The following is a 14873-nucleotide window of genomic DNA, read 5'->3' as shown; positions in this document are numbered from 1 at the left end:
AGTCTGCTATGACCATAGTAGTGCATGTGTCTTTGTTATATGTTGGGGCATCTTTTGGGTATATGCCCAAGAGAGGTATAGCTGGATTCTCAGTTAGTTCAATGTCCAATTTTCTGAGGAACCTCCAGACTGATTTCCAGAATGGTTGTACCAGTCTGCAATCCCACCAACAATGGAGGAGTGTTCCTCTTTCTCCACATCCTTGCCAGAACCTTTTATCACCTGAGTTTTCATCTTAGCCTTTCTGACTGGTGTGAGGTGGAATCTCAGTGTTGTTTTGATTTGCAATTCCATGATGACTAAGGATGTTGAATATTTATTTACGTGATTTCTAGCCATTCAATTAACCTCAGCTAAGATTGTTTTGTTTCTGGATGAACCCCATTTTTCATAGGGTATTTTGGCTCTCTAGAGTCGAACTTCTTAATCTCTTTGTATATTTTGAATACTACCCACTATCAGTTGTAGGATTGGTAAAGATCTTTTTCCCAATCTGTTGGTTGCAGATATGTCCTAATGACAGTGAATGTTGCCTTACAGAAGCTTTGCAGTTTTATGAGATCCCATTTGTCGATTCTTGATCTTAGAACACAAGGCCTTTGTGTTTTTTTCAGGAAATTTACTCCAGTCCCCATGTGTTCAAGACACTTCCCCACTTTTTCTCCTATTAGTGTGAGTGTATCTGGTTTGATGTGGAGGTCCTTGATCCAAATGGACTTTAGCTTTGGTGAAAAGCATGGATCCATCTGCATTCATCTACATGCTGATGTCCAGTTGAACCAGCACCATTTGCTGAAAATGCTATGTTTCTTCCTTTGGATGGTTTTACCTCCTTTGCCAAAGATCAAGTGACCATAGGTGTGTGGGTTCATCTCTCAGTCTTCAATACTTTTCCATTGATATATCTGTCTGTGTCTGTATGAATGCCATATAGTATTTATGACTATTGCTCTGTGATACTGCTTGAGTTCAGGGATAGTGATTCCCCTTAAGTTCTTTTATTGTTGTGGATAGTTTTAGCTCTCCTGGGTTTTTTATCCTTCCAAATGAATTTACAAATTGCTCTTTCTATCTATATTAAAGAATTGAGTAGTAATTTTGATGGGGATGGCACTGAATCTGTACGTTGCTTTTTGCAAATTGTCCATCTTTAATATATTAATCCTGCCAATCAATGAGCATGGAAGATCTTTCCATCTTCTGAGATCTTTCACAATTTCTTTCTTCTGAGACTTGAACATCTTGTCATACAGTTCTTTCACTTGCTTGGTTAAACTCACAGCAAGTTGTTTTATATTATATTGTGAAGTGTGTGATTTCTTTATTTTCTTTCTCAGGCTGTTTATCCATTGAGTAGAGGAAGGCTACTGGTATGTTTGAGTTAATTTCATATGCTGACTCTTTGCTGAAGTTGTTTATCAGGTTAAGAAATTCTCTAGTGGAACTTTTTGGGTCACATAAGTACACTATCATATCATCTGCAAATAGTGATATTTTGATTTCTCCCCTTCCAATTTTTACCCATTTGACCTCCTTTTGGTGTCTGATTGCTCTGGATATGATATTGAGTCCCATATTGAATACATAGGGAGAGAGTAGGCAGCCTTGTCTCGTCCCTGATTTTAGTGGGATTGCGTACACACAAATATGCCACACAGACAATCAAAATCACAATGAAATTATTGGTTTATAAAGTTATTGTTTAAAAATCAATACTGGATTAAAACAGTGAATGGGGAGATGCAAAGGGCAAAAATCTAAATGTTAATAACTACATAAGAGGCACACAGAAGATGCTTCTGAAGAGTTCTAGAAACCAATGAACTACAATATTAGGTAGTCCCATTCAGATAAATGGCTTCTATTTTTGATTTATAATATGATTTCTGAGAGTATTACACAAACAAGTTAAAAGGTAATATATTTTAGTGCACTATTGAAGAAAATGACATAAAATACTGATTATACTAGAATGGATTTTCTAAAGGTGATAAATTCCATCCTGTTGAATAGGTTTTCTAGAACCTGAAATATCATCAGGATTACTAAGAATGCTTACATGTTACATAAGGTGCCTTCATAATCAACTAATTTGATTATTCCTCACATATGTTATAGGAAGGCCACACATAAGAGCTGAATATGTTCTTTAGACAGAATGTTTTGGCAGGGAGGAGAAGAAAATACCTTAGGCGGGATTGAAAGTGATTGACATTTTTCATTGTTTGAGCAGTGATGAAAGTTACAGATGTGGTACGGAAAACTCCAGGGTGCAGTCAGTAGGTCTTCTGATGTAGAGACAGTACACTCATTCTATTATATCTGCATAGCAGAAAGGAACCATAAGGTAGACCCAGCTGACTTGATTGCAGAGAGCTTTGTTCAGGCTTATCTCTTCCCTGAAGCACAAGGAAGGGTCAAAATAAAAGGAGTGAAACATTTGGGTGTAAAAAGAATAGAAATTTCTTTTTAAAGGAGAATTATTGTGCATCTCTTCACATGCACTCAACAATCAGGTTCATTATTTTCTACCCGAAGAAAACACAGGTTGATTTAAATGTCTTGTAACCTATCATCACCTATTCCAGTAAATCTGGGCATTCATTCATTTTGTAACACTCATTGATCCTAAACAATGTGCCAACCACATTTCTAGATTCCAGGGATAAAAAGTGAATTAGAAATGATCTCTGATTCCTGGAACCAACCTCTCAATTTTGTGAAAGAATTGGGTAAAAAGCCAAAGTCGAATAGCTATACAGAATGGTAAGTGCGTGGGTGAATGAAGTAGAGCAAAAAAATAAAAATGGAATGCATAATGAATCAATCCTCCAACGAGCTTCTTCCCAGTGAAAAATGTTACTCTACACAGATATTTAACTCCCTGACTTGGTAAGGAAGCACTAGGGTCAGAAAATACAAATTATCCTACCTTGACTGATGTAATAAACAGTCTGTTACTGTGAAGATGGATATATAGTTATATATTATTATTAGACTAATTACTTTATTAAAGTAAAATGCCTATTTACATAATTGAGGTTAAATCGAGGTTATTTTCTGTCTTAATTCATAATTACTTTTTATTTTTCTAGCTCTAATAAATGAAAGAATCTTTCAGTTTACCTAGATCCAATCGCCAGTCTCCTCTCCAGCTCTGAAGCAGAGCACCATTGGAATCCATTCCCCGCCCCTTGATTTCTTGCCCTGTGTTTCCACAGATCGTCCCCTTCTAACTTCTCTCCCCTGTATATTACTTTTCGTGCTGACTCCAATTGCAGCACACACTCCTGATAACCCATGCCAAAAAAATTCAAGCAGGCTATCTGCAGTCCTTCTCTCTCTGTTCCCTAGATCCAATTCCATAATCATCACATCCCCAGGTCTGTAGCAGTCCCCAGATAGGCACCGGCCCGGGCGGTATTGCCCATCTTCATGGTTCCAGCAGCTAGCCAGCTGCCAGGCTGACCCCATCATCCCAGGCCAACTGCCCCCTGTGGCTAGATGTCAGAAATCCCCATAACTCAATAAATGAAAACTCTAGAGGCTTGTAATTTATCAGGCAGATTTATAGTAGTAAATCTTCAACCCAAAATACCCACACTAAAAATTCAAAGCTCAGTTGATAATTGATATTAATACAAGCTGCAGATCTAGTTTGGACAGATGTGCCCCACTTGATTTGTCTACCTAAAGAAATTTCCAATTACTCAAGATTCTAGGACCACGTGATTCTGGCTCATCATCCTCTCCTATGAGTTTCATCTTGTCTCCCTGTCTTCGTCTCTGTCTCTCTCTGTCCCCTCTCTCAACCTCTGCCTTACCTTCCACTATGCAATCACAGGCTCTAGCCTTGTCTGACTAATTAAGGTTTCACCTGAATGCACCTGAATACAGATGCGCTCTAGAGGGAGCAGAACATAGAAACAGCAATCCACAACACATGTGTATCATGCAGACTTTTCCTTTCTAACATAATTCCTCCTCCTATTTGTTGCTTTGTCCCAGACCCAAACCCCAGCAGGCAACCCTGTTAACCTATATACATTGGCCCCCACCACAAGGCAACAAGTAGAATAAAGGCATACCCACATCCCTCCTACTGCTCCTGAAAGCCATTCTTGGGTATATAACAAACAAAAAGACATCCCCGCATACTACAAGCACACTTAGTCAATCGTGGTCATTATTGCTATATTCATAATAGTCAGAAACTAGAAACAACCTAGATGGTTCTTAACAGAAGCATGATGAAAGAAATTTGGTACATTTACACAATGGAGTGTTAGTGAACTCTTTGAAAATGACATCATGAAACTTTCAGGAAAATGGGTGGAAATAGGAAAAAAATCATCCTGATTGAGGTAACCCAAGCTCAGAAACATAAACATAACATATATTCAATTATAAGTGGATATTCATCAGGAAGTAATGATAAGCAAACTACAATCCTTATATCCAGAAAGGTTAGAAAAAGAGCAGGACCCTAAAGGGGGTTGTATGGATCCCCCTTGGAGAAGGAAGTAGAGTAAAAATAATTAGGAGACTGGAGGTGCTTGGTAATGGGATTGGGGAACCCCGTGATGGGAGATGGGATAGAGGGAAAAAGTATAGGGAGAGATGCCTAGGATTGGGGGAGGTGCAGTGGAAACCTCTTGAGATGTATGATGGCGACCCTACTGGGAATCCCTATAATGGGGGCTGTGAGGCCATCTCTTGTCTCTAGGATGAGGCATCCAGTAGCAGGATTGGGTTATATTCAATTGAGTTCTTGTCCAAGTGAGTCCCGTGGAAATCTCTAAGCTACTCAGTCTTTTATGAAGGCAAAAGCTTGATCTCCATAAACTGACAGCTGGGTCCTATTGCTAAGGACAACATCCACGCCATACATTGAAAGTGGAACTGTCGAGCTGGGGCCTTGGTAGTGACTTCAGCCTTGCATTCCAATCTGTTTGGTGAGGAAAGGTACTCTGCAGGTTAAGAAAAGGGAAATGTGGAAACCAACAGAGCCATAAAACCTTTGGCCTATAATCTGTTCTACCTGAAAATTATGCAGGACAATGCTGGCACAGAAAGTGACCTAATAATGTCTCCTTTGACTTAGGACCCACGAATGAATTCATACCCAACAAACAGTATCAGTAAAATGACTCCTAGTAATAGTCTGCTATACTCACAGATGTGCTTTATCCAGTCATTATCAGAAAGAAAGGCTTCATCCAGCAGCAGATGGCAACAGGTGCAGAGACCCACAGGCAGATGTTACACAAAGAGAGGTCTCCATCAAATCCCTCTCCTCAGACATCAAAGAATCCCAAGGAAGAGGAGTTAGAAAGACTTTAAGAGCCATATGAGATGGAGGTAACTAGGATAACGCAGCCTCTGCATCAACTAGCAAGGAGCATAAGAGCTCAGAGTCTGAGCGCCTCCATGGATCTACACCAGGTCCCCAGCATGTACATTATTGATACCAGCTTAGAGTTTTTATGGAACTCTTAAAACTTTTGTGAGAACAAGTGAGTCTCTGATTCGTGTGCTTGCTCTTTTTCCTCCTGGTGAATTTTCAGATTGAACATTAGTTTGCTTCATCTTGTATTTCATTTGGTCATTTTGGTTATTATCTCTTAGAAACCTTTTCTTTTCCAATGAGAAACAGAAAGGGACTGGATCCAGAGAGCAGAGGAGGTGGGGAGGAACTGGGAGGAGTGAAGGGAGGGAAAATTATAATCAGGATATATTGTATGAGAAAAGGACTTATTTAAATAAAAGGAGAAATATTTTTAAAAGATAAAAGAAACAAGAAAGAGAGAAAATGAAAGTAACCCTCGTGCAATTAATAGCCAGAGTATCTTAAATATATTTCTTCCAATGACTTGACGAAAATACTGTAAAACCAATTTCAACTGGAAATTACAACTTCTATAATTTTTAAACTTCTCTAGACAATTACAAGAGGAAACCAGAGAAAATATTACTGAATGGTATTATCAATCAATACCAGAAAAAATGTAATGTCAAAAATTAGTTGCAGATACTTTTGAAAGGCACAGATTAAATAATATTAAAGAGGAAATTTAATATTTATTAATATTAACAAGGAAAATTTTATATTTCATGTTTCACAATCCTAGACATATAATCTTAGGCATATCTAGAGAATTATTATTATTATTATTATTATTATTATTATTATTATTATTATTATTATTATTAATTATTATTTCAAATAAAGCATAGAAAGCTCGGTAGTGACTGAACATCTGTTGAGAAAATGTGTTGCTCTTTTACAAGAGCAGTTTGGTTCCTAGTGTCCCTGTCAGGTGGCTCGTAACCTCCTGTAAAGCCAACTCATAGGGATCTGACTTCCTGTTCTGGCCTGTGTAAGCATCTTCATACACATGATATCCACAGAGACATATAAAAAACAAAATTAAATATTCATGCACACAGGGATACCAACATGCACACACACACACACACACACACACACACACACACAGAATATAAACTTTATTATGCTCATGTGACACATCAACTTAAAAACCTTTCAGATAGTCCATGTCAGTTGTCACTGGATTAGAGTTCTGACATTAACTGTGGGAGAACCTGTTTACTATGTGGTTACAGAAGGAAATTTCATGGCTGGAATGGATCCTTCTTCAACTATTTAAGTACTCAGAACTCAAGGAAAGCATCAGGCTGCATTAAGCAAATGAAAACAAAGGAAAATAACTTTATAATGACACCCAAAAACTTTAGCGGTTTGACGTTTTGATTAAGATTAAATAATGGGCGCTGTATTTAGATTAATTAGGAAGAAGATCCCAGAAGGCAATAGGTTACTGCAGGAAGCCATCTGTTCCCTTTTGCAGTCGTATCTAAGAGCTAGGCACTAGCATATCAGGGAACATGGAGAATTAATTAGGCAGCAAATGAAATATCCTTCCAGATGGCACTCATTTCCTTCTTGCAGAGGCAAAACAGCACATCCGTGTGACTTTGGAATCATTACGTCTGCCCCCTTGAAGTTTGAAGGACCATTTTAGTCTGACCATTTTAGCTGCCACTTTTTTTTTTTATTAACTTGAGTATTTCTTATATACATTTCGAGTGTTATTCCCTTTCCCGGTTTCCGGGCAAACATCCCCCTCCCCCCTCCCCTTCCTTATGGGTGATCCCCTCCCAACCCTCCCCCCATTGCCGCCCTCCCCCCATAGACTAGTTCACTGGGGGTTCAGTCTTAGCAGGACCCAGGGCTTCCCCTTCCACTGGTGCTCTTACTAGGATATTCATTGCTACCTATGAGGTCAGAGTCCAGGGTCAGTCCATGTATAGTCTTTAGGTAGTGGCTTAGTCCCTGGAAGCTCTGGTTGTTTGGCATTGTTGTACTTTTGGGATCTCGAGCCCCTTCAAGCTCTTCCAGTTCTTTCTCTGATTCCTTCAATAGGGGACCTATTCTCAGTTCAGTGGTTTGCTGCTGGCATTCGCCTCTGTATTTGCTGTATTCTGGCTGTGTCTCTCAGGAGCGATCTACATCCGGCTCCTGTCGGTCTGCACTTCTTTGCTTCATCCATCTTGTCTAATTGGGTGGCTGTATATGTATGGGCCACATGTGGGGCAGGCTCTGAATGGGTGTTCCTTCAGTCTCTGTTTTAATCTTTGCCTCTCCCTTCTCTGCCAAGGGTATTCTTTTTCCTCATTTAAAGAAGGAGTGAAGCATTCACATTTTGATCATCCGTCTTCATTTTCGTTTGTTCTAGAGATCTAGGGTAATTCAAACATTTGGGCTAATAGCCACTTATCAATGAGTGCATACCATGTATGTCTTTCTGTGATTGGGTTAGCTCACTCAGGATGATATTTTCCAGTTCCAACCATTTGCCTACGAATTTCATAAAGTCGTTGTTTTTGATAGCTGAGTAATATTCCATTGTGTAGATGTACCACATTTTCTGTATCCATTCCTCTGTTGAAGGGCATCTGGGTTCTTTCCATTTTCTGGCTATTATAAATAAGGCTGCGATGAACATATTGGAGCACGTGTCTCTTTTATATGTTGAGGCATCTTTTGGGTATATGCCCAAGAGAGGTATAGCTGGATCCTCAGGCAGTTCAATGTCCAATTTTCTGAGGAACCTCCAGACTGATTTCCAGAATGGTTTTACCAGTCTGCAATCCCACCAACAATGGAGGAGTGTTCCTCTTTCTCCACATCTTCGCCAGCATCTGCTGTCACCTGAGTTTTTGATCTTAGCCAATCGCACTGGTGTGAGGTGAAATCTCAGGGTTGTTTTGATTTGCATTTCCCTTATGACTAAAGATGTTGAACATTTCTTTAGGTGTTTCTCAGCCATTCAGCATTCCTCAGCTGTGAATTCTTTGTTTAGCTCTGAACCCCATTTTTAATAGGGTTATTTGTTTCCCTGCGGTCTAACTTCTTGAGTTCTTTGTATATTTTGGATATAAGGCCTCTATCTGTTGTAGGATTGGTAAAGATCTTTTCCCAATCTGTTGGTTGCTGTTTTGTCCTAACCACAGTGTCCTTTGCCTTACAGAAGCTTTGCAGTTTTATGAGATTCCATTTGTCGATTCTTGATCTTAGAGCATAAGCCATTGGTGTTTGGTTTAGGAAATTTTTTCCAGTGCCCATGTGTTCCAGATGCTTCCCTAGTTTTTCTTCTATTAGTTTGAGTGTGTCTGGTTTGATGTGAAGTTCCTTGATCCACTTGGACTTAAGCTTTGTACAGGGTGATAAGCATGGATCGATCTGCATTCTTCTACATGTTGCCCTCCAGTTGAACCAGCACCATTTGCTGAAAATGCTATCTTTTTTCCATTAGATGGTTTTGGCTCCTTTGTCAAAAATCAAGTGACCATAGGTGTGTGGGTTCATTTCTGGGTCTTCAATTAGCTGCCTACTTTTAAAAGCACAGAGGACATAGAGAGATGGTTTAGGATCTGTAATTTCAGATCCATAGGATCCAACACCATCTTCTGCCTCCAATGTGTACCTACACATGTGATATACACTCACAGGCACATATACACAGAAATATATATACATATATATATATATATATACATATATATATATATATATGAGTACTTAAATAGTTATATATATATATATATATATATATATATATATATATATATATATGAATAAAAGAAGTAAATCATTTCGAGATAGAAACAGGAAAATTATGTGAAGCTGAGCTTCAAAAGAAAATACTTGCTTTCAAATAACACTATGAGTTAAAGATCAACTCACTCTTCCACATTCTTGGGCATTTTTTTGTTTATTGGGTGTTTTGTTTGTTTGTTTGTTTGTTTTTTTGACGTCTTTATGTCCGGTCTGTTACTGAATCATTCTGGTCACTCTGAAAAATGGACTTATTTCCTTTAGCTATTTCTTCACAGAAATAACCTTCTAGACCCATCTAGAAATTTGTCTGTTAGTTGATTCCAGTACTGTGAAATTTAACAATTAGTATTAACCATCACAGCAAATACACTTCGATATAACCAGGCAATGTCTCCCATGTCTTGACGAGGTGACGAGCCATTTGAGATGTGAACATACTTCATACTGCAGAGGAAATAGTGTTTCCGAAAACTAAATGATAAATTATAAATTATTTAGCCTAAACCAAATACTGTAAAGAAATATGACACTATTAGGAGCAAGGTATAGATACGGGAGGAACACCTGTCCTTCTAATAGGTAAGGACCAGTGTACCTCAATAACTCCCCAACTCAGCATTTGTAGATGCTATCTACTAAGCTTTCCAGATCGGACTCCTACTCAGAAACTGTACCTTTCCACTCATCCCTTTTCATCTCCTGCCTGGCTACTACTGAGGTTGCAGGCATACTTACCTTGTTCCCTCTGACTCCAATACACTGTTCTGGAGTCGAATCCCTTTCTGTGTGCAGGTCCAAATGCCATTAGTATGAATGCAGGAATCTGGAGTGAGGACTCGGTGCCATAGAAATAAATTGTAAATATTTTTGTTCTTTTTATGAACAAAACTGGATTTATAATTTCTCTAATTTATGGGCACCACAGTCTTCTAGTGTTCTTCTTATCAACCCAAGGGATATTCTTTATTTCTATTGATCTTGCTTTTTCAAAATTACCTTTAAAACATGTAAGTATTAGGAGATTTATCACACTCCTAGATTTCTAAAGACAAAAATTTAAGGATGTCCCCCAAAGACTCTTATTTCCCAGTTATTCAGCCAATCATTGTTCTAAATACTAGAGTAAAAGGACTTTGTGGATATAATGAAGGTCATTAATCACAAACTATAAAAATAGATTGTCTTCTGTTATCTGGTGAATCTGCCATCGGAAGTGGGAGTCTTGGAAAGACATAGTCTGTTGAGGATGGAATTCAAAAGTGGACAACAAAGAATCAGATTTATTGCAATAAGAGATAGGAAAATCACAGTCCAGAAAAGAATTATTGCGGTGACAGAAACCAAGCTTTTTCTACAAAGACACAGGATCAAGTTAAGTAGAGATATCAGTAAGAAGTTGAAGATTCTCAGTTTGTTATTTCTGTAGTAGCTTAATGCGTATTTCTGAGTTGGGTTGTACATTTGTTGTGTTAAAGTGAGTGTATCTATCTCTCATAGCATGGTGGATCAGATAATTCGTATACAGTATTATTTTCTGCGATTCTCTTGAAAAGTCCACAAGAAGGGTCAAAAGAGCAATGTAAATGACACTATATTGAAGTGGATATCTTCTGAGAATGCAAATGATTGATACGCATCATGGATAAGGATATAGCCACCCAATACCCACTGTTTCATCAGGCAGAACCTATCGGAATCTTGAAAGATGTTTAACTGCAAAGGAAGCAATTATAACAGACATAAGAGTCAAATGCTGTTTCCTTGGTTACCCCACCGCTAACTACTTGCCCAACCAACCCTGGGTTCAAAATGTGCTCACCAGTTCTGAAAAGCAGAGGATAAACTATTAATACTAGACTAGAAGAAATGGTTGAAGAGAAAGCAAGGGTCATGCCACAGCAGAAAAAGACATTAGTGTCATGAGGAAGACTCAATGTCCCATTGCTTGGCTTAGGGAGTCTATGTGCTCAGAATTCAGAGAGACCCCAAGAATTGTCCCTCCACAGACAAAGAGCAAAGAAAAGAAAACCCATATCCTATTCTCAAAGAATTATGTTCTGCTGTTAGCTTGAGACTACTGAGTAGATTCTCCCACAAAATACCCTTCCTCAGTTAGAACTAGCAGCAAACAACTTGGTTTTACTCTCCCGCAACTCAGAACTAAGGGAAATTCTTCACATCTGACACTCAGTTCTTGTTCTGAGCTACTATATTTATGATACTATGTCAAAGCAATAGGCCTTTGCCTTTGACCACAAGAATGTCATGTCCTAATAGATAATTTTCAACCTGAATCTCAGAATGAACAGGACATATAGATGGAGAGAATACTTAACTCACAGACCCTCAATGTGCATGTAAGAATGAAATATTTATCATGGGATGATAGTAGACATTCAAAAGTGTTTATTATTATAGAAGAATCCAAGAAAGCTTCATTTTTCTGTGCCCATTGCAATTATTAACTCACACACATATACAGGCATTGACACTTATGCACATACACACACACACACACATCGCACTAAACCATTCACTCAAAAACATGTTTAAAATGCTTTTATCACACTTCCTCATTTCTTCATACATCAAGTATGGAAATCATCCTTTCATTTAATAAGATTTCCAACCTTTCTGTGATAGAATCTAACGATGGTTTTGTTGGTAGAAGTTCAGGCATGAAGCACTGTGTGGCTGCATGTACATGACCTGTCCATCACCCCCTGTCCCATTTGTCCTAGGTTCTCCTCAGTAGTTCACTTCAATTCTAATCAGTGCTGGGATTCTAAGGTAAAACTGTAGCACGTCTCAAAACTTTGGCTTTCTTGGATCAGGTTTTCCACTATTGCTTTCAAGAAGTATGGCTTGTCTTTCTCTAACAGAGTTGGGTAACATGTTCTAATGTGCTGGTTTGACACATTTTCCCTTAGTTTGTAGCTAAACACATGGGTGGCGGGGGCACATTATAAGAGTTATAGCACTCATCACCCTTTTAAAATATTGGAAAAGTTTCTAGTCAGCTCATCAAAACGAGTCATATATTTCCTCCTTCTCCTAGGCCCCTTCCACTTCTTATGAGGTTATAATTATTATGGATGGGATATAATGATTTATAAACAGTGCTCAAATTCCTTGAAACCAGAAACTAATTTTTCTAAGATAAGCATTGAAAGCAAAATGATCTTTAATGCCTCCATTAAAGAAGGAAATCTATCTTTTATAATTTCTTAACACTACTTACTTCCCAACATCATTAAATCTCCCACAAATGAAACATAAACTAATTTATGTTTTGAATACTATTCTGCAGTACCATTGCTAAAATGTAGTACATTAGAAACAACAAAATGAAAATTCAAGGGAAATGCTTTGCAGTGTTTCAGATATTTATATGAATAATTTCATTAATGCCACCAACCAGTTGATTATCAGAGGTATACTACTCCTTTGATTTAATAATTGGCCAGATTTTTCTGGCTTCATTTCTAACATCAATTAATCCATGTAACTTGAACAGAAAGAATAAATCTATTAATGCTAATTAATTTCTACAAATGGAAATATATGTAAATCTACTTAATTTCTGCAATAACTTCACAAAATATTGGCACAACACCTAAGGAGTATATATCCTATAAAGAATTATTAGTTAATAAAATTTAATAAGATGAAAAGAAGGATTTTAGGCAATATGAAGATTTCCTCATTATTATATAATTTTTAATTGCTTTATGTAGAAGAACATCATCAAACTGATGTTTCTAACATCAGAAATCAAGTAATTGAGTTCTATTAAAAGTATGGTGCTGAGAAGAACAGGGTCTTCAGTCCATCTTGTCACCAGTTCCTGGGTCTAGTCAGCAACACACTATGCCTTCCCTTTTGCACTACAGCCCTCGGCTAGGTATAAAGGAACATCCTCAAACATCTGGAGCCAGAACCAGAGGAAGAGATTATCACTGAATAAAACGATAATGATCCTGTTGACTATGAGACCACTCAGACAGAGGGCCTGCCACCGAGCTGTTACAAAGTGTTTTACCTTTCTTGTGGACTCCCTTGCTACTGGAATGTGGAGAAAGATCTCTAGTCCTGATTTCTTCACATGATCATACATTTGTTGTTACCAAATCTGCCAAGAAATTCAGGAACAATATGCAGATGCTAAGGGCAAGTTGGACCGGAATCATGAGAAGCTGAACAGAAATCAAGAGAAATCAGATCTTCTGTCATGAGGAACCAGACAGGAGCCAAGACAAGGCAGATCAAAACCAGGATAAGTTTGACCAAAAAAGAGAGCATAAGTTTGACAAAGTGGAGAGGGAGGGAGGGAGGCAAGGACAGAGGGAGGGACAGGATTGGGGGGAGAGAGAGAGAAAGAGAGAAGGAGGGAAGGAGGAAATGAGGAAAGAAGGGAAGGGGGAAGGAGGGAGAGAGGGAGGGAGGGAGCAGACAGAGAGGAGATCGGGACCCAGTTTCAAGTAGGCAGGCTGAGAAGAGGACAAAGACCAGCACTATCATTGCAGAGAGGAACTGGCACCTTACCCCAAGAGCAAGGAAGTAGAGAGCAAGAAAGATGAAGAATTAGACCCCATGGACCCCAGCTCATATTCAGATGTACCCCAGGGAACACAGAGTCACCAGGACTTCACAAGAGGAATTAGGCCAAGACAGGGGCTGACAAAAGAGCATCTGGACCCCTCTTCCAGCAACATCCATACCCTTCCCCAGGGGCTATGCTCCCAGCCAGTACAAAAGCCCCAAGAACCAAAGAACTGGACTGAACCTTTGTTCCCTGTAACTTTTGCAGTTTGCATTTCTGTGTTTCTTCCTTGTGGCTCTGAGAATTGGACCCATGGCTTCACACACACCAATAAACTATTCCACCAGTGAGCTATACTTTCAGCCCCCTTGTTGTTCTTAAGAAAAGCCTTTGTTTTGGATCATAGGAATACATATAATTCTGGAGCTACTAGCAACCCCCAGAGTCTTCTTTGTCCTGTGAGGGTGAGCATCCACATGACATGTTTACACCATAGACATCTTTAAACACGTGATAAACTACAGCAGCTACTGTTGGAAATAATTTAAAGTTAGGTGGTTTTAAAGGCATAATCCTTTACAATTTGTCTGAGCTCGAAACCTAACATTCCAAGATTTCCAAAACATGAACCAGTGAAATAATCCAGTTGTGCCAGTCAATCAACTGACCAAGGGACCACTGCTCAGTAAGGTATCACCACTCCTAGAAAGGCATGCTCATTTTAATATATGTTAAATAGATGTGGAATAATTACTTCTTAAATGTTACATTCTTATGAGATCTCTCTCTCTCTCTTCCTCTCTCTCTCTCCCTCACTCCCTCATTCCCTCTCATCTGTCTACCTGTCTGTTTGTTTTGTAACTAGGATATTACTTTTCCCACAATACTCATAGTGGAAACTTGGTAGCCATTGTGAGGAAATAAGGCAGCCTCCTAGAACTTAAAAGGTTTGCCTAGAAGGAGGTCATTAGGTCATTTGGAACTTGGTTTTTAAGAGAACTGTGGCTGTTCTGGGACCCTGAGTTCTTGTGGGAGTGAGCAATTATAAAAACAATACCAAGCTCTGCATTGCTTTTTGGCTTTGTGCCTTGCCCTAGGTTCTTCCTACATAGATCGCACCATGAGGCTAGTACTATGACCCTACTGTATGTACTATGAACCCCACTGTAATATCAGAACCAATAC

The 14873-nt window shown here is 38.7% G+C and overlaps 1 pseudogene; it reads left to right on the top strand.

The window, feature by feature from the left end:
* Nucleotides 1–2683: 2683 nt before the first annotated feature.
* Nucleotides 2684–13929, top strand: LOC147997975 (polyglutamine-binding protein 1 pseudogene; annotated as a pseudogene).
* Nucleotides 13930–14873: the final 944 nt, after the last annotated feature.

Source organism: Rattus norvegicus, chromosome Y, assembly GCF_021556685.1.
Source record: "Rattus norvegicus strain SHRSP/BbbUtx chromosome Y, alternate assembly SHRSP_T2T, whole genome shotgun sequence".
NCBI classification, from domain to species: domain Eukaryota; kingdom Metazoa; phylum Chordata; class Mammalia; order Rodentia; family Muridae; genus Rattus; species Rattus norvegicus.
This window is presented reverse-complemented; position numbering and strand designations above follow the sequence as displayed.